Genomic DNA, 19610 nt, shown 5'->3' with positions numbered 1-19610 from the left:
TCAGATCCTAACTTCAGCAATTACGTTATATATCGCATACTTCCACCAAACCCCTGGCCTTGCCTCTTTTGGCGCTCCTATCTAAATACCTATATACGTAACCTCTGGAGGAAACAGGACACTTTCTGGAGAAGGAGTAAAAACCAAAGTGACACCTGCTTGCGTAGCAAAGGGAGTTTCTGGGATACGCGCCTCGCAGGATCCTCAGGGGCTGATGGCTCAACGCACTCTGAGGACCCTGAATCGGGAGAAAAGAGTACTCTGGAACTGCAATCGGAAAGTAACTGATGGGCATGGATAACCCGGAGAAGTAATTTTCCAGCCTCCAGTAAAATTTAAAAGACCTTTATTGTTTCCTTGCAGGGTCCATCATACAAACAACGTTTCAAACCATAACTTGGTTCTTAATCATGTCATGATTAAGAACCAAGTTATGGTTTGAAACGTTGTTTGTATGATGGACCCTGCATGGAAACAATAAAGGTCTTTTAAATTTTACTGGAGGCTGGAAAATTACTTCTTTGGACTTTACATTGGGGTTTGGCTAACCCATTCCTGTGCCCCAGGACATCAGTAAAGGGGCTGTCTTTCACCACTATATTCATACTACATGGATAACCCGGGCCATTTCATATTCATTACAAGACGCATTTGCATCAGAGACATCCTTGTCTAAAAAGTCAGAATCCTCCATCATGGGATTACAAAAATGACAAACGGTAACGGATACCTTCTTTACACCCCCAATGGCTGGGGCACTCACCACCACCTGTGAACCAGACAACCCATAAGCAGACTCTCTCTGTTGCCACATGGTCAGCATACGGAAGTGAAAACAACATAACTGCACCCGGTCACGAGGTGCACCATGAAAGTCATAAAATAGCGCGCAATCTAAAGATTGCGCCAAATTATGATAAAGCCATTAATATTCCGAAAAGCCATGAGCCTAAAGTATTACTACACATCACCAGATATAACCAAATAACAAACATGAATAAAGTCCCCCCTGTTCAATAACCCCCCCTTATGGGATATGAACCCATGATTCCTTATTTTATGATAAAAGGAGTCCCAATGGGACCCTACCTTTACATTATCACATTCAAATAACAAAGTAAAATGAAACGATATTACCGGAACCTACCCGTGGAACAGGAACACGGCCCTTCAAGTGTGACAGATAGTAGCTTCGCTTCTGACATGGACTTGAGTGAACAAAGGCAGGAAGCGAAACTCGTCAAGGCCGATTGCAGAGGAGCTGTTAATATGCAGAAAAACTCTCCCTGCATCTCTGGACTCTAACTTTCATCTATGCACTCACTGAGAGGCTGACAGGACTACTTAAAACTCCAGTCCCATTTCAAAGAGTACTACCCTCCATAAGAGACTTAACTCGAACTTCTGACACTTCTCTGCCAACCTCCTGTGATGAAAGGCAAAGAATGACTGGGGGATGAGGGAAGTGGGGGAGGTATTTGAAGCCTTTGGCCGTGGTGTCTTTGCCTCCTCCTGGTGGCCAGGTTCTGAATTCCCAAAAGTAATGAATGCAGCTGTGGACTCTTCTTGTTTAAGAAGAAAAGATATATCAGAATCCATAAGTCCTAAAATGGTATGGATTCACAGCTAGTAAAAAAAATCAATATTCAGGTTCCAAACAAAAAAAAACATAATTTATGTAAGAACTTACCTGATAAATTAATTTCTTTCATATTGGCAAGAGTCCATGAGCTAGTGACGTATGGGATATACAATCCTACCAGGAGGGGCAAAGTTTCCCAAACCTCAAAATGCCTATAAATACACCCCTCACCACACCCACAATTCAGTTAAACGAATAGCCAAGAAGTGGGGTGAAAAAGAAAGGAGTAAAAAGCATCAACAAAGGAATTTGGAAATAATTGTGCTTTATACAGAAAAATCATAACCACCATAAAAAGGGTGGGCCTCATAGACTCTTGCCAATATGAAAGAAATTAATTTATCAGGTAAGTTCTTACATAAATTATGTTTTCTTTCATGTAATTGGCAAGAGTCCATGAGCTAGTGACGTATGGGATAGCAATACCCAAGATGTGGAACTCCACGCAAGAGTCGCTAGAGAGGGAGGGACATTTCCATTTCGCTGAAAAAAATGAATCCACAACCCAAATATAAGTTTATTCTCTAAAAATAAAAACTTAAATCATAAGCAGAAGAATCAAACTGAAACAGCTGCCTGAAGAACTTTCCTACCAAAAACTGCTTCCGAAGAAGCAAATACATCAAAATGGTAGAATTTAGTAAAAGTATGCAAAGAAGACCATGTTGCTGCTTTTGCAAATCTGATCAACTGAAGCTTCATTCTTAAAAGCCCAAGAAGTGGAAACTGATCTAGTAGAATGAGCTGTAATTCTCTGAGGCGGGGCTTTACCCGATTCCAAATAAGCTTGATGAATCAAAAGCTTTAACCATGATGCCAAAGAAACGGCAGAAGCCTTCTGACCTTTCCTGGAACCAGAAAAGATAACAAATGGACTAGAAGTCTTCCTGAAATCTTTAGTAGCTTCAACATAATACATCCAAAAGAATGTAAAGATCTGTCCAAAGAATTCTTAAGATTAGGGCACAAAGAAGGGACAACAATTTCTCATGTTGTTAGAATTCACAACCTTAGGTAAGAATTTAAATGAAGTCCGCAAAACTGCCTTATCCTGATGAAAAAAACAGAAAAGGAGATTCACAAGAGAGAGCAGATAATTTAGAAACTCTTCTAGCAGAAGAGATGACCAAAAGGAGCAACATTTTCCAAGAAAGTAGTTTAATGTCCAAAGAATGCATAAGCTCAAATGGAGGAGCCTGTAAAGACTCCAAGGAGGAGAGATTGATTTAATGACAGGCTTGATACGAACCAAAGCCTGTACAAAACAGTGAATATCAGGAAGTTTAGCAATTTTTTTGTGGAATAAAACAGAAAGAGCAGAGATTTGTCCATTCAAGGAACTTGCATACAAACCTTTATCCAAACCATCCTGAATAAACTGTAAAATTCTAGGAATTCTAAAAGAATGCCAAGGAAATTTATGAGAACAACACCATGAAATGTAAATCTTTCTAGAAACAGATTTACGAGCCTGCAACATAGTATTAATCACTGAGTCAGAGAAACCTCTATGACTAAGCACTAGGCGTTCAATTTCCATACCTTCAAATTTAAGAATTTGAGATCCTGATGGAAAAACGGACCTTGAGATAGAAGGTCTGATCTTAATGGAAGTGGCCAGGGTTGGCAACTGGACAACCGAACAAGATCCGCATACCAAAACCTGTGAGACTATGCTGGAGCCACCAGCAGCACAAAGGATTGCTCCATGATTATTTTGGAGATCACTCTTGGAAGAAGAACTAGAGGTGGGAAAATATAAGCAGGTTGATAACACCAAGGAAGTGTCAACGCATCCACCGCTTCTGCCTGAGGATCCCAGGACCTGGACAGGTACCTGGGAAGTTTTTTGTTTAGATGAGATGCCATAAGAGCTATTTCTGGAAGCCCCCACATCTGAACAATTTGAGAAAACACATCTGGAAGGAGAGAACATTCTCCCGGATGTAAAGTCTAACGACTGAGATAATCTGCTTCCCAATTGTCTACACCTGGGATATGAACTGCAGAAATTAGACAGGAGCTGGATTCCGCCCAAACAAGTATCCGGGATACTTCTTTCATAGCTTGAGGACTGTGAGTCCCACCCTGATGATTGACATATGGCACAGTTGTGATATTGTCTGTCTGAAAACAAATGAACGGTTCCCTGTTCAACAGAGGCCAAAACTGAAGAGCCCTGAGAATTGCACGGAGTTCCAAAATATTGATTGGTAATCTCGCCTCTTGAGATTTCCAAACCCCTTGTGCTGTCAGAGATCCTCAAACAGCTCCCCAACCTTAAAGACTTGCATCTGTTGTGATCACAGTCCAGGTTGTAGGAACGAAAGAGGCCCCTAGAATTATACGATGGTGATCTAACCACCAAGTCAGAGAAAGTCGAACATTGGGATTTAAGGATATTAATTGTGATTTCCTTGTATAATCCCTGCACCATTGGTTCAGCATACAAAGCTGGAGAGGTCTCATATGAAAACGAGCAAAGGAGATCGCATCCGATGCTGCAGTCATGAGACCTAAAACTTCCATGCACATAGCTACTGAAGGGAATGACTGAGACTGAAGTTTCCGACAGGCTGCAATCAATTTCAAACGTCTCTTGTCTGTTAGAGACAAAGTCATGGACACTGAATCTATCTGGAAACCTAAAAAGGTTACCCTTGTCTGAGGAATCAAAGAACTTTTTAGTAAATTGATCCTCCAACCATGTCTTGGAAGAAACAACACTAGTTGATTCGTGTGAGAATCTGCAGAAGGTAAAGTCTGAGCGAGAACCAAGATATCGTCCAAATAAGGAAACAGCGCAATACCCCGCTCTCTGATTACAGAGAGTAGGGCACCGAGAACCTTTTAAAAGATTCTTGGAGCTGTCGCTAAGCCAAAAGGAAGAGCAACAAATTGGTAATGCTTGTCTAGAAAAGAGAATCTCAGGAACTGATAGTGATCTGGATGAATCGGAATATGAAGATATGCGTCCTGTAAGTCTATTGTGGACATATAATGCCCTTGCTGAACAAAAGGCAGAATAGTCCTTATAGTCACCATTTTGAAAGTTGGTACTCTTACATATCGATTCAAAATCTTTAGATCCAGAACTGGTCTGAATTAATTTTCTTTCTTTGGGACAATGAATAGATTTGAATAAAACCCCAGACCCTGTTCCTGAAACAGAACTGGCATGATTACCCCTGATAACTCCAGGTCTAAAACACACTTCAGGAAAGCCTGAGCCTTTACTGGGTTCGCTGGAATGCGTGAGAGAAAAAAATCTTCTCACAGGCGGTCTTTCTCTGAATCCTATTCTGTACCCCTGAGAGACTATACTCTGAATCCAATGATTTTGGACCGAATTGATCCAAACATCTTTGAAAATTTTTAATCTGCCCCCTACCAGCTGAGCTGGAATGAGGGCCGCACTGTCATGCGGGCTTGGGGGCTGGTTTTGATCTCTTAAATGGCTTGGATTTATTCCAATATGAGGAAGGCTTCCAATTGGAAACAGATTCCTTTGGGGAAGGATTAGATTTCTGTTCCTTATTATGTCGAAAGGAACGAAAACGGTTAGAAGCTTTAGATTTACCCTTAGGTTTTTTTATCCTGAGGCAAAAAACTCCCTTCCCCCCAGTGACAGTTGAAATTATTGAATCCAACTGAGAACCAAATAATGTATTACCTTGGAAAGAAAGAGATAGCAATCTGGACTTAGAGGTCATATCAGCATTCCAAGATTTAAGCCACAACGCTCTTCCAGCTAAAATAGCTAAAGACATATATCTAACATCGATTTTGATGATATCAAAAATGGCATCACAAATGAAATTATTAGCACGTTGAATCAACTTAACAATGCTAGACAAATCATGATCCAATACTTGTTGCGCTAAAGTTTCCAACCAAAAAGTTGAAGCAGCTGCCACATCAGCCAAAGAAATTGCAGGCCTGAGAAGATGACCTGAATATAAAAAAGCCTTCCTTAGATAAGATTCAAGTTTCCTATCTAAAGGATCTTTAAAAGAAGTACTATCTTCCGTAGGAATAGTAGTACGTTTAGCAAGAGTAGAGATAGCCCCATCAACTTTGGGGATCTTTTCCCAAAACTCCAATGTAACTGTGGGCAAAGGATACAATTTTTTAAACCTTGAAGAAGGAATAAAAGAAATACCAGGCCTATTCCATTCTTTAGAAATCATATCAGAAATAGCATCAGGAACTGGAAAAACCTCTAGAATAACCACAGGAGGTTTATAAACAGAATTTAAACGTTTACTAGTTTTAATATCAAGAGGACTAGTTTCCTCCATATCTAATGTAATCAACACTTCCTTTAATAAAGAACGAATATACCCCATTTTAAATAAATATGAGGATTTGTCAGTGTCAATATCTGAGGCAGGATCTTCTGAATCAGATAGATCCTCATCAGAGAAGGATAAATCAGTATGCTGCCGGTCATTTGAAATTTCATCAACTCTATGAGAAGTTTTAAAAGACCTTTTACGTTTATTAGAAGGCGGAATAGCAGACAAAGCCTTCTGAATAGAATCAGAAATAAATTCTTTTACATTTACAGGTATATCTTGTGCATTAGATGATGAAGGAACAACAACAGGTAATGAACTACTACTGATGGATACATTTTCTGCATGTAAAAGTTTATCATGACAACTATTACAAACCACAGCAGGAGATATAACCTCCACAAGTTTACAACAAATGCACTTAGATTTGGTAGAACTGTTATCATGCAGCAGGGTTCCAACAGTGATTTCTGAGACAGGATCAGATTGAGACATCTTGCAAATGTAAGAGAAAAAAACAACATATAAACACAAAATTATCAATTTCCTTATATGGCAGTTTTAGGAATGGGAAAAAATACAAACAGCATAGCCCTTTGATAGAGAAAAGGCAAGAGGCATATAGGAATGGGGTCTTAAATAATGAAAATATTTGGCGCCAAGTATGACGCACACAAACATAAAAATATTTTTTGGCCCCAAAAACGTCAGGAAATGACACACTTGCGTCACAGATGACGCAACCTTGTGAAAGACTCGGCATCAACTAAAACACCGGAACTGACAAATTTGCGTCAGCGAATGTAACTTTGCGCCAAAAAAATCTCGCGCCAAGAATGACGCAATAAACTTTGGCATTTTATGCCCTTGCGAGCCTAATTCTGCCCGCGAATTTAAAAGACAGTAAATTTAAAAAAGAGACTATACCCCAGGTAAGAAATACATTTTCATAAAAAAGCATTTCCCAGATATGAAACTGATAGTCTGCAAAAAGGAAATATACTGAAAACCTGAATCATGGCAAATATAAGTACAATACATATATTTAGAACTTTATATAAATACATAAAGAGCTGAGAGTGTCTTAAGTAATGAAAACATAATTACCAAAAGACACCCATCCACATATAGCAGATAGCCAAACCAGTACTGAAATGGTTATCAGTAGAGGTAATGGAATATTAGAGTATATTGTTGATCTGAAAAGGGAGGTAGGAGATGAATCTCTACGACTGATAACAGAGAACCTATGAAATAGATCTCCGTGAAAAAAACCACTGCATTCAATAGGTGATACTCCCTTCACATCCCTCTGACATTCACTGTACTCTGAGAGGAATAGGGCTTCAAAAATGCTGAGAAGTGCATATCAACGTAGAAATCTTAGCACAAACTTACTTCATCACCTCCATAGGAGACAAAGTTTGTAAACTTGAATTGTGGGTGTGGTGAGGGGTGTATTTATAGGCATTTTGAGGTTTGAGAAACTTTGCCCCTCCTGGTAGGATTGTATATCCCATACGTCACTAGCTCATGCCAATTACATGAAAGAAAGTAGAAAATAATCCCACAAATTTTAATATATTTTAATAAACTTATAAATTTCTGTAAATTTGTTGGGAAAGAAACAGGTACCTATATCCCCAGCCCTGCTGAGGTAAACTCACCCCTCCGGTGACACAAGGAGGACAAGAGCGCTGTAAAGGCTCAGATGATCTTCTGCTCTGAAGCCGAAAGCGGACTGTAGTTCAAAGGGATTCGCTCAATGAAAGTGAAGCCGGCGGGCATGTGACCGCAAGGAAAATAAAATGCGACAAGTAAAAGTGCGCATTTATGCAGCACTTTCAGAACCAAGCCGAGTCTACCAAAGTAAATCACACTGACACAATAATGATAATCGTCAAGAATAATATCAAACCTTGATCCGATTATCAGGTAGAGCCCCTTAAATACAAAGGGGATTACATGAGCCTTAATCTCTCAAGAGCCAGTCTCAAAATTAAAATGGAACAATTAAACCCTTTTAAATCTCCCAAGCAGAATATTTCCCTGGACCAGCTCCCCAAAATACTATCCCCAATATGAAGAGATATTATCCCCAGACTTCCACCAAGATGGATATTAACCCCCAAAAGTGCCATATCCTTCTAACCTAGAAGGTAAAAAGCACTTACCTGTGGAACATAGCTGCAGGGCAGGAACAGCTTCTCAGGTATGACAGACTCTGCTGACCTCTGATAGGGGCCTGAAGAAAAAGAAAAGCAGAGTAACCAACCCTGATTTTCTATATAGGGGTTAGCATAAATGTTGGAAGAGAAGCAAGGACTACCCCACCGACTTCAAACTGCTAAAAGCCACCACAACTCTTACTAAAGAGGATTACGTGGACATAGCATTGCCCCAATCCTTGCAGGGAAAGTACCCATTAAAGGTTTAAATATCTTCAGACACCATCTTCGCACACCTCCTGATGTACAAAGGCAAAGAATGACTGGGGGATTGTAGGAAGAAACTTAAAGCTTTGCTGGGGTGTTTTTTGCCTCCTCCTGGTGGCCAGGAGTTGACTTCCCACTATTAAATAGAATGGATTAGTGAACTCTCCATGCTAAAGGAAAGAAAGCCCTGTTTTCTACAATAATTTAGAGGGAAGGAGGAAGCTGGGCTCTAATTACCTTGACTTTCTTGAGACAATCTGAAAATGAATCCAACCTGGCAGTGGGTGCATTGCAGAAAGTATTAGCTTCAGTAAAGGAGAAGTCAATCTACCATTGAGTACTTAAAGCTAATCTCCGTTATTATATTATCAAAATTTGGATTTGGTTATTTTATCATCTTTGCTGATGCCAGTTAGGAACATATATTTGGCAAGGCCAGAATTTTGAAGTCTTAAAGGGATATGAAACCCAAAATGTTCCTCATTATTAAGATAGAGATTATAATTTTAAAAAAAGTTTCCAATTTACTTCTATTAAAAAATGTGATTATTTTTCATGTTATTGTGTGTTGGAAATACCTAGGTAGGTAGCATGCACATGCCTAAAGCACTACATGACTGGAAATAGTGCTGCCATTTAGTGCTCTTGTTAATATATAACATTGTAGCAAAACTGCTGTCATACAGTGCTGCAGACACGTGCAAACTCTTGAAATTACCTTTCAACAAAGGATAAAAAGAAAACAAAGAAAATGTGATAATAAAAGTACATTGGAAAATTGTTTAAAATTCAATGTTCTATCTAAATCATAATAATAATAATAATAATAATAATGCTCATCTGATAAATGTCTTTCTTTCCGGATATGGTGAGTCCACGGCATCCTCAATTACTGTTCGGAATATCACTCCTGGCCAGCAGGAGGAGGCAAGGAGCACCACAGCAAAAACTGTTAAATATCACTTCCCTTCCCACAATCCCCAGTCATTGATCAAAAGGAAAATTGAGAAAAGGAATAACACAAGGTGTAGAGGTGCCTGAACTTTAGTAAAAAAAACAAAAAAAAACAACTATCTTTAAAATACAGGGCGGGGCCGTGGACTCGCCATACCCGGAAAGAAAAATTTATCCGGTAAGCATAAATTTTGTTTTCTTTCCTAAGATATGGTGAGTCCACAGCATCCTTAATTACTGTTGGGAACCAATACCCAAGCTAAAGGACACAGAGAACTAGGGAGGGACAAGACAGGTGGACCTAAACAGAAGGCACCACTGCTTGAAGAACCTTTCGCCCAAAAGAAGCCTCAGCCGAAGCAAAAGTATCAAAATTATAACATTTGGAAAAAGTATGCAAAGAGGACCAAGTTGCAGCCTTGCAATTCTGTTCCACAGAAGCTTCATTTTTGAAAGCCCAAGAAGAAGAGACAGCACTAGTGGAGTGAGTCATGATTCTCTCAGGAGCTTTCTGACCTTTACATTTCCCAGAAAAACAAACAATGAAGAGTGGCGAAAATCCTTTGTCGACTGCAAATAGAATTTAAGAGCACGCACAACAGCCAGGTTGTGCAACAAACGTTCCTTATGATAAGAAGGATTAGGACAGCGAGAAGGAACAATAATTTCCTGATTAATATTTCTCTCCGAAACAACCTTAGAAAGGAAGCCCAACTAAGTACGAAAAACTGCCTTATCAGCACGAAAAATTAGATAAGGGGAAATAGCAGAAGAAATAGCAATAAGAAACAAAACTTTCCAAGACAACAGCTTAATATCTATGGAATGCAGTGGCTCAAATGGAGCTTTCTGCAGAATTTTAAGAACCAGATTAAGGCTCCAAGGTGGAGCAACAGACAAACAAAGGCCTGATTCTGACCAAGGCCTGACAAAAAGATTGCAGATCTGGCATGTCCGCCAGATGCTTGTGCAGCAAAATAGACAAAGCAGAAATCTGACCCTTTAGTGTACTGACAAACCCTTCTCTAGACCTTCCTGGAGAAAAGACAAAATCCTTGGAATCCTGACCCTACTCCAAGAGTAGCCCTTGGATTCACACCAATAAAGATATTTACGCCATATCTTATAGTAAATCTTTCTGGTAAGAGGCTTGCAAGCCTGAATCATTGTCTCAACAGAACTAAGCATTCAATCTCCAGTCAGCTTCAGAGAGAGAAACAAGATTTGGGTGAAGGAAGGGACCCTGAAGTAGAAGGTCCTTCCTTAGAGGAAGTCTCCAAGGAGGAAGAGAGGACATCTCCACTAAGTCTGCATACCAAATCCTGCAAGGCCACGCAGGAGCTATTCAAATCACAGATGCTCTCTCCTGTTTGATATGAGCAATGACTCGTGGAAGGAGAGCAAACCGTGTAAACAGGTATGCTATTTTGAAATCCCACAGAACTGCCAGAGCATCTATCAGAGCGGCCTGTGGATCTCTTGAACCGTACCTTGGCATTTTGCAGAGACACCATCAAATCTAACTCTGGCAGCCCCCATTTGAGGATTAAGCTGGTGAACACCTCCGGATAGAGTTACCACTCCCCAAGATGAAGTCTGTCTGCTCAAGAAATACGCTTCCCAGTAGTCCACTCCTGGAATGTGGATGTCAGAAAGACAGCAATTGTGAGTTTCCGCCCACTGAATGATCCAAGCCACCTCCTTCATGGCTAAGGGACTCTGAGTCCCTCCCTGGTGGTTGATGTAAGCCACTGAGGCTAGGTTCTCCGACTGAAACCTGATAGACCAGGCTAAGGCCAGTTGAGGCAAAGCCATCAAGGCATTGAAGATCGCTCTCAACTCCAATATGTTTATATGGAGAGCAGATTCCTCCTAAAACCCAAGTCGCTGCACCTTCAATGAGTCCCAGACTGCTCCCCAGCCCATCAGGCTGGCGTCCGTTGTCAAAATTACCCATGAGGGTCTACAAAAGCATGTCCCCTGAGACAGATGTTCCTGAGACAGCTACCACGGAAGAGAGAGTCTTTCGTCGACTGATCCAGAACTATCTTCTGAGACAGATCTGCATATTCCCCATTTTGACTGAGCATGCACAATTGCAGAGCTCTGAAATAGAATTGAGCAAAGGGGACGATGTCCATGAAAGTACAACCATCCGCCAATTACCGCCATACATTGGGCCACTGATGGTCGAACAGCATACTGAAGGGAGAGACAAGCAGAAAGAATCTTGTTCTTTCTGACCTCCGTCAGAAATATTTTCATTGATAGGGAATCTATAATGGTCCCCAAGAAAACTACCCTTGTAGCTGGTAACAGGGAACTCTTTTCTAAATTTACCTTCCATCCATGGGAACGAAGAAAAGATCTCTGTAAGATTTTGCCTATTGAAAAGATGGCGCCTGCACTAGAATGTCATCCAGATAGGGAGCCACAGCAATTCCCTGAGACCAAATGACTGCCAAAAGAGCCCCCAAAACCTTTGAGAGATTTCTGGGAGCTGTAGCAAGACCGAACGGAAGAGCCAAAAACTGAAAATGATTGTCCAGAAAGACAAATCTCAGAAATTTGTGATGATCCCTGTGAATGGGAACATGAAGGTACGCATCCTTCAGGTCTATTGTCATCATGAATTGACCCTCTTGTACTAAAGGAAGAATGGACTGGATGGTCTCCATCTTGAAAGATGGTACTCTGAGAAATTTGTTTAGACACTTTAGATCTAGAATCGGTCGTAAAGTTCCCTCTTTTTAGGTAACCACGAACAGATAGGAATAGAACCCCAGACCCTGTTCCTGAACTGAAACAATCACTCCCAGGAAGGAAAGATCCTGCACACATTTCAAGAACGCCTCTCTTTTTATTTGGTCTGCAGATAATCTTGAGAGGTGGAGTCTGCCCCTGGAGGGGGAAGGTCTTGAATTCTAATCCTGAGATAATATGTCCACAGCCTAAGGATCTGGGACATCTCATATCCATGCCTGAGAAAACTGAGCAAATCTGCCCCCCACTTGATCCGTTCCCGGATCGGGGACAACCCCTTCATGCTAACAGACTCAGCTGCAGGCTTCTTAGAATGCTTCCCCTTGTTCCAAGATGACTGGGTTTCCAAGAAGGTTTGGACTGTTCCTTCTTGGTAGAGGAGGAGGAAGACTTGCCTCTGAAATTACGAAAGGAACGAAAATTACTCTGACGTCCTTTCGGTCTATTCTTCTTATCATGTGGCAGAAATGATCCTTTACCACCAGTGATATCGGAAATAATTTCTGCCAAACCGGGTCCAAACAAGTTCTTACCCTTGTAGGGGATCGCCAAAAGTTTAGACTTGGATGAAACATCCCCTGACCATGATTTTAGCCATAATGCTTTACAGGCCAATATGGCGAAACCAGATATTTTGGCTCCTAATTTAATGACCTCTAAGGAAGCAAAGAAAAAAAGAAAAAAAAAGAAAAAAACTCAGGTGGCACACAAATAGGGCAACAGTGCCTTTATTGAGCCAAGCAACGTTTCAGGGCTCCTGCCCCTTTATCAAGTTAATGACCTCTAAGGAAGCATCAGTAATAAAGTAATTGGCTAACTTAAGAGCCTTAATCCTATCCTGGATCTCCTCCAAAGGAGCCTCTGCTTGAAGATAATGCATCAAACCAGTAGGTTGCAGCACTAGTCACAGTAGCAAGGTTGCCATTGGAGACCTGGATGAATATACATCTTTTTCAAGTAAGCCTCCAGCTTCTTGTCCATTGGATCCTTGAAAGAGCAACTATCCTCTATAGGAATAGTAATTCTCTTAGCCTGAGTAAAAATCGCTCCTTTCACCTTGGATACCATCTGCCAATGACTCCTTAATACAGTCAGCCACCGGAAACATATTTTTTAAAAACCGGGAAAGGAGAAAAAGGAATCCCAGGCTTCTCCCATTGCCGAGTAATAATCTCTGTAGCACGGTCTGGTACAGGAAACACCTCCACCGAGGAGGGAATATCAAAGTATGTATTTAATTTACTAGATTTCTTAGGATTTACCACGACAGGAGTATCGGAGTCGTCTAGAGTAGCCAAAACCTCCTTTAACAGGACACAAAGGTGTTCAAGCTTAAACCTGAAGGATACAACTTCAGTATCAGAAGGCATACTGTCCGAATCTAAGATTTTACCCTCAGAGGCTACAGACTTATCTTCCTCTTTTGATTTATGGGAAAGAGCAACTTGGTTAGCCGGAACTGGATCAGAAACCTTACATCTGATTCTTTAATTTTCCTCTTGCGTCTTCCCTGAAGCATGGGAATGGGAGCTAACGCCTCAGATACCGCAGAGGATACCTGGGCGGCAATTTCTGCTTGCAAAAAAACTCCTTCAGGAGATTGTGAGGAACCGCAGGGCACTGCATGTGACACTGTTAAGGTTTGGGGCATTTGAGGAGAAGGCTGCAGCATTGCCTGAGCAGCATCAACCCGAGAGAGTGGTGGCTCAGCATCAAAAAGTCTATCTTTAAACATTAATGTCCTCTTAATACAAGAAGAACAAAAAAGGCAAAGGAGGTTCACCTTGGTTATTCATACAAAGCTTGCATACAACAGAAGGCACTATCCATATTGCAATTAAATAAACAGAATATATATATATATATTTTTTTTTTTTTTTTGCAGCTGTACCTTTAAGATATCGGTTCCCACAGGAATGTAAGATTGTAAACAGAACCCAATACTGCTTTTAACAGTATATATCAGAATTGCAAAAAATATGGATAAAAAAACAACATAATTTATGTAAGAACTTACCTGATAAATTAATTTCTTTCATACTGGCAAGAGTCCATGAGCTAGTGACCTATGGGATATACAATCCTACCAGGAGGGGCAAAGCTTCCCAAACCTCAAAATGCCTATAAATACACCCCTCGCCACACCCACAATTCAGTTTAATGAATAGCCAAGTAGTGGGGTGATAAAGAAAGGAGTAAAAAGCATCAACAAAGGAACTTGGAAATAATTGTGCTTTATACAAAAAAATCATAACCACCATAAAAAAAAGGGTAGGCCTCATGGATTCTTGCCAATATGAAAGAAATGAATTTATCAGGTAAGTTCTTACATAAATTATGTTTTCTTTCATGTAATTGCCAACAGTCCATGAGCTAGTGACGTATGGGATAGCAATACCCAAGAAGTGGAACTCCACACAAGAGTCACTAGAGAGGGAGGGATACAAATAAAAACAGCCAATTCGCTGAAAAAAATTAATCCACAACCCAAATATAAGTTTATTCTCATAAATAAAAGGAAAAACTTAAAATCATAAGCAGAAGAATCAAACTGAAACAGCTGCCTGAAGAACTTTTCTACCAAAAACTGCTTCCGAAGAAGCAAAAACATCAAAATGGTAGAATTTTGTAAATGTATGCAAAGAAGACCAAGTTGCTGCTTTGAAAATCTGATCAACTGAAGCTTCATTCTTAAAAGCCCAAGAAGTGGAAACTGATCTAGTAGAATAAGCTGTAATTCTCTGAGACGGGGCTTTACCCGACTCCAAATAAGCTTGATGAATCAAAAGCTTTAACAATGATGCCAAAGAAATGGCAGAAGCCTTCTGACCTTTCCTGGAACCAGAAAAGATAGCAAATAGACTAGAAGTCTTCCTGAAATCTTTAGTAGCTTCAACATGATATTTCAGAGCTCTCACCACATCCAAAGAATGTAAAGATCTCTCCAAATAATTTTTAGGAATAGGACACAAAGAAAGGATAACAATTTCACTATTAATGTTGCTAGAATTCACAACCTTAGGTAAGAATTTAAATGAAGTCCGCAAAACTGCCTTATCCTGATGAAAAATCAGAAAAGGAGATTCACAAGAGAGAGAAGATAATTCAGAAACTCGTCTAGCAGAAGAGATGGCCAAAAGGAACAGTTTCCAAGAAAAGAGTTTAAAGGGACAGTCTAGTCCAAAATAAACTTTCATGATTCAGATAGTGCATGTCGTTTTAAACAATTTTCCAATTTACTTTTATCACCAATTTTGCTTTGTTCTCTTGGTATTCTTAGTTGAAAGCTTAACCTAGGAGGTTCATATGCTAATTTCTTAGACCTTGAAGGCCACCTCTCTTCAGAATGCATTTTAACAGTTTTTCACCACTAGAGGGTGTTAGTTCATGTGTTTCATATAGATAACACTGTGCTGATGCACGTGAAGTTATCTGGGAGCCAGCACTGATTGGCTAAACTGCAAGTCTGTCAAAAGAACTGAAATAAAGGGGCAGTTTGCAGAGGCTTAGATACAAGATAATCACAGAGGTAAAAAGTATATAAATATAACTGTGTTGGTTATGCAAAACTAGGGAATGGGTAATAAAGGGATTATCTAGCTTTTAAAACAATAAAAATTCTGGTGTAGACTGTCCCTTTAATGTCCAAAGAATGCATAGGCTCAAATGGAGGAGCCATTTGAGCCTATGCATAAAGCCTTCAAAACCAAATTAAGACTCCAAGGAGAGATTGATTTAATGACAAGCTTGATACGAACCAAAGCCTGTACAAAAACATAATTTATGTAAGAACTTACCTGATAAATTCATTTCTTTCATATTGGCAAGAGTCCATGAGCTAGAGACATATGGGATATACAATCCTACCAGGAGGGGCAAAGTTTCCCAAACCTCAAAATGCCTATAAATACACCCCTCACCACACCCAAAATTCAGTTTAACGAATAGCCAAGCAGTGGGATGATAAAGGAGTAGAAAGCATCAACAAAGGAAATTTGGAAATAATTGTGCTTTATAGAAAAAATCATAACCACCATAAAAAGAGTGGGCCTCATAGACTCTTGCCAATATGAAAGAAATGAATTTATCAGGTAAGTTCTTACATAAATTATGTTATTTTTCATGTATTTGGCAAGAGTCCATGAGCTAGTGACATATGGGATATCAATACCCAAGATGTGGATCTCCACTCAAGAGTCACTAGAGAGGGAGGGAATAAAAATACAACAGCCATATTCCACTGAAAAAAAATAATCCACAACCCAAAAAAATAAGTTTATTTTCATTTTTGAAAGAAAAAAACTTAAATCAAAAGCAGAAGAATCAAACTGAAACCGCTGCCTGAATAACTTTTATACCAAAAACTGCTTCCGAAGAAGCAAATACATCAAAACGGTAGAATTTAGTAAATGTATGCAAAGAGGACCAAGTTGCTGCTTTGCAAATCTTATCAACTGAAGCTTCATTCTTAAAAGCCCACGAAGTGGAGACTGATCTAGTAGAATGAGCTGTAATTCTCTGTAAGTCTTCCAAACTCTATAATAAATCTTTCTAGAGACAGATTTACGAGCTTGTAACATAGTATTAATCACTGAGTCAGAGAAACCTCTATGACTTAGTACTAAGCGTTCAATTTCCATACCTTCAAATTTAATGACTTGAGATCCTGATGAAAAAACGGACCTTGAGATAGTAGGTCTGGCCGTAACGGAAGTGGCCAAGGCGGGCAACTGGACATCCGAACCAGATGCGCATACCAAAACCTGTGTGGCCATGCTGGAGCCACCAGCAACACGAATGATTGTTCCATGATGATTTTGGAGATCACTCTTGGAAGGAGAACTAGAGGCGGGAAAATGTAAGCAGGATGATAACACCAAGGAAGTGTCAGCGCATCCACTGCTTCCGCCTGAACATCCCTGGACCTGGACAGGTATCTGGGAAGTTTCTTGTTTAGATGAGAGGCCATGAGATCTATCTCTGGAAGACCCCACATCTGAACAATCTGAGAAAACACATCTGGATGGAGAGACCAATCCCCTGGATGTAAAGTCTGGCGGCTGAGATAATCCGCCTCCCAATTGTCTACACCTGGGATATGTACCACAGAGATTAGACAGGAGCTGGATTCCGCCCAAGTAAGTATCCGAGATACTTCTTTCATAGCTTGGGGACTGTGAGTCACACCCTGATGATTGACATATGCCACTGTTGTGATATTGTCTGTCTGAAAACAAATGAACGGTTCTCTCTTTAACAGAGGCCAAAACTGAAGAGCTCTGAGAATTGCACGGAGTTCTAAAATATTTATTGGTAATCTCGCCTCTTGAGATTTCCAAACCCCTTGTGCTGTCAGAGATCCCCAAACAGCTCCCCAACCTGAAAGACTTGCATCTGTTGAGATCACAGTCCAGGTTGGCCGAAACAAAAGAAGCCCCTTGAACCAAACAATGGTGATCTATCCACCATGTCAGAGAGTGTCGTACATTGGGATTCAAGGATATTAATTGTGATATCTTTGTATAATCCCTGCACCATTGATTCAGCATACAAAGCTGTAGAGGTCTCATGTGAAAACGAGCAAAGGGGATCGCGTCCGATGCTGCAGTCATGAGACCTAAAACTTCCATGCACATAGCCACTGAAGGGAATGACTGAGACTGAAGGTGCCGGCATGCTGCGACCAATTTTAATTGTCTGTTAGAGACAGAGTCATGGACACTGAATCTATCTGGAAGCCTAAAAAGGTGACCCTTGTCTGAGGAATCAAGAAACTTTTTGGTAAATTGATCCTCCAACCATGTTTCCGAAGAAACAACACTAGTTGATTTGTGTGAGATTCTGCAGTACGTAAAGACTGAGCAAGTACCAAGATATTGTCCAAATAAGGAAACACCACAATACCCCGCTCTCTGATTACAGAGAGTAGGTCACCGAGAGCCTTTGAAAAGATTCTTGGAGCTGTCGCTAGGCCAAAAGGAAGAGCAACAAATTGGTAATGCTTGTCTAGAAAAGAAAATCTCAGGAACTGATAGTGATCTGGATGAATTGGAATATGAATATTTACATCCTGTAAGTCTATTGTGGACATATAATGCCCTTGCTGAACAAAAGGCAGAATAGCCCTTATAGTCACCATTTTGAAAGTTGGTACTCTTACATATCGATTCAAAATTTTTAGATCCAAAACTGGTCTGAATGAATTTTCGTTCTTTGGGACAATGAATAGATTTGAATAAAAACTGGCATGATTACCCCTGATAACTCCAGGTCTAAAACACACTTCTGGAAAGCCTGAGCCTTTACTGGGTTTGCAGGGATGCGTGAAAGAAAAAAAATCTTCTCACAGGCGGCCTTAGTCTGAATCCAATTCTGTACCCCTGAGAGACAATACTCTGAATCCATTGATTTTGGACCAAATTGGTTCAAACATCTTTGAAAAATCTTAATTTGCCCCCTACCAGCCGAGCTGGAATGAGGGCCGCACCTTCATACGGATTTGGGGGCTGGCTTTGATCTCTTAAATGGCTTGGATTTATTCCAATTCGAGGAAGGCTTCCAATTGGAAACAGATTCCTTGGGGGAGGGATTAGGCTTCTGTTCCTTATTTTGTCGAAAGGAACGAAAATGGTAGGAAGCTTTAGATTTACCCTTAGGTCTTTTATCCTGAGGCAAAAAACTCCCTTCACCCCAGTGACAGTTGAAATTATTGAATCCAACTGAGAACCAAATAACTTATTACCTTGGAAAGAAAGAGATAGCAATCTGGACTTAGAAGTCATGTCAGCATTCCAAGACTTAAGCCACAAAGCTCGTCTAGCTAAAATAGCTAAAGACATAGATTTAACATCAATTTTGATATCAAAAATGGCATCACAAATAAAATTATTAGCATGTTGAATCAAGTTAACAATGCTATACAAATCATTATCCAATACTTGTTGCGCTAAAGTTTCCAACCAAAAAGTTGAAGCAGCTGCAACATCAGCCAAAGAAATTGCAGGCCTGAGAAGATGACCTGAAAATAAATAGGCTTTCCTTAGATAAGATTCAAGTTTCCTATCTAAAGGATCTTTAAAAGAAGTACTATATTCCATAGGAATAGAAGTACGTTTAGCAAGAGTAGAGAAAGCCCGATCAACTTTGGGGATCTTTTCCCAAAACTCGAAAGTAACTGCTGGCAAAGGATACCATTTTTTAAACTTTGAAGAAGGAATAAAAGAAGTAACAGGCCTATTCCATTTCTTAGAAATCATATCAGAAATAGCATCAGGAACTGGAAAAACCTCTGGAATAACCACAGGAGGTTTATAAACAGAATTTAAATGTTTACTAGTTTTAATATCAAGAGGACTAGTTTACTCCATATCCATTGTAATTAACACTTCTTTTAACAAAGAACGAATATACTCCATTTTAAATAAATAAGAAGATTTGTCAGTGTCAATATCCGAGGCAGGATCTTCTGAACCAGATAGATCCCCATCAGAAAAGGATAATTCAGCATGTTGCCGGTCA

Source organism: Bombina bombina, chromosome 1 (genome assembly GCF_027579735.1).
Source record: "Bombina bombina isolate aBomBom1 chromosome 1, aBomBom1.pri, whole genome shotgun sequence".
Taxonomy (NCBI): domain Eukaryota; kingdom Metazoa; phylum Chordata; class Amphibia; order Anura; family Bombinatoridae; genus Bombina; species Bombina bombina.
Note: the sequence above shows the minus strand (reverse complement) of the source record.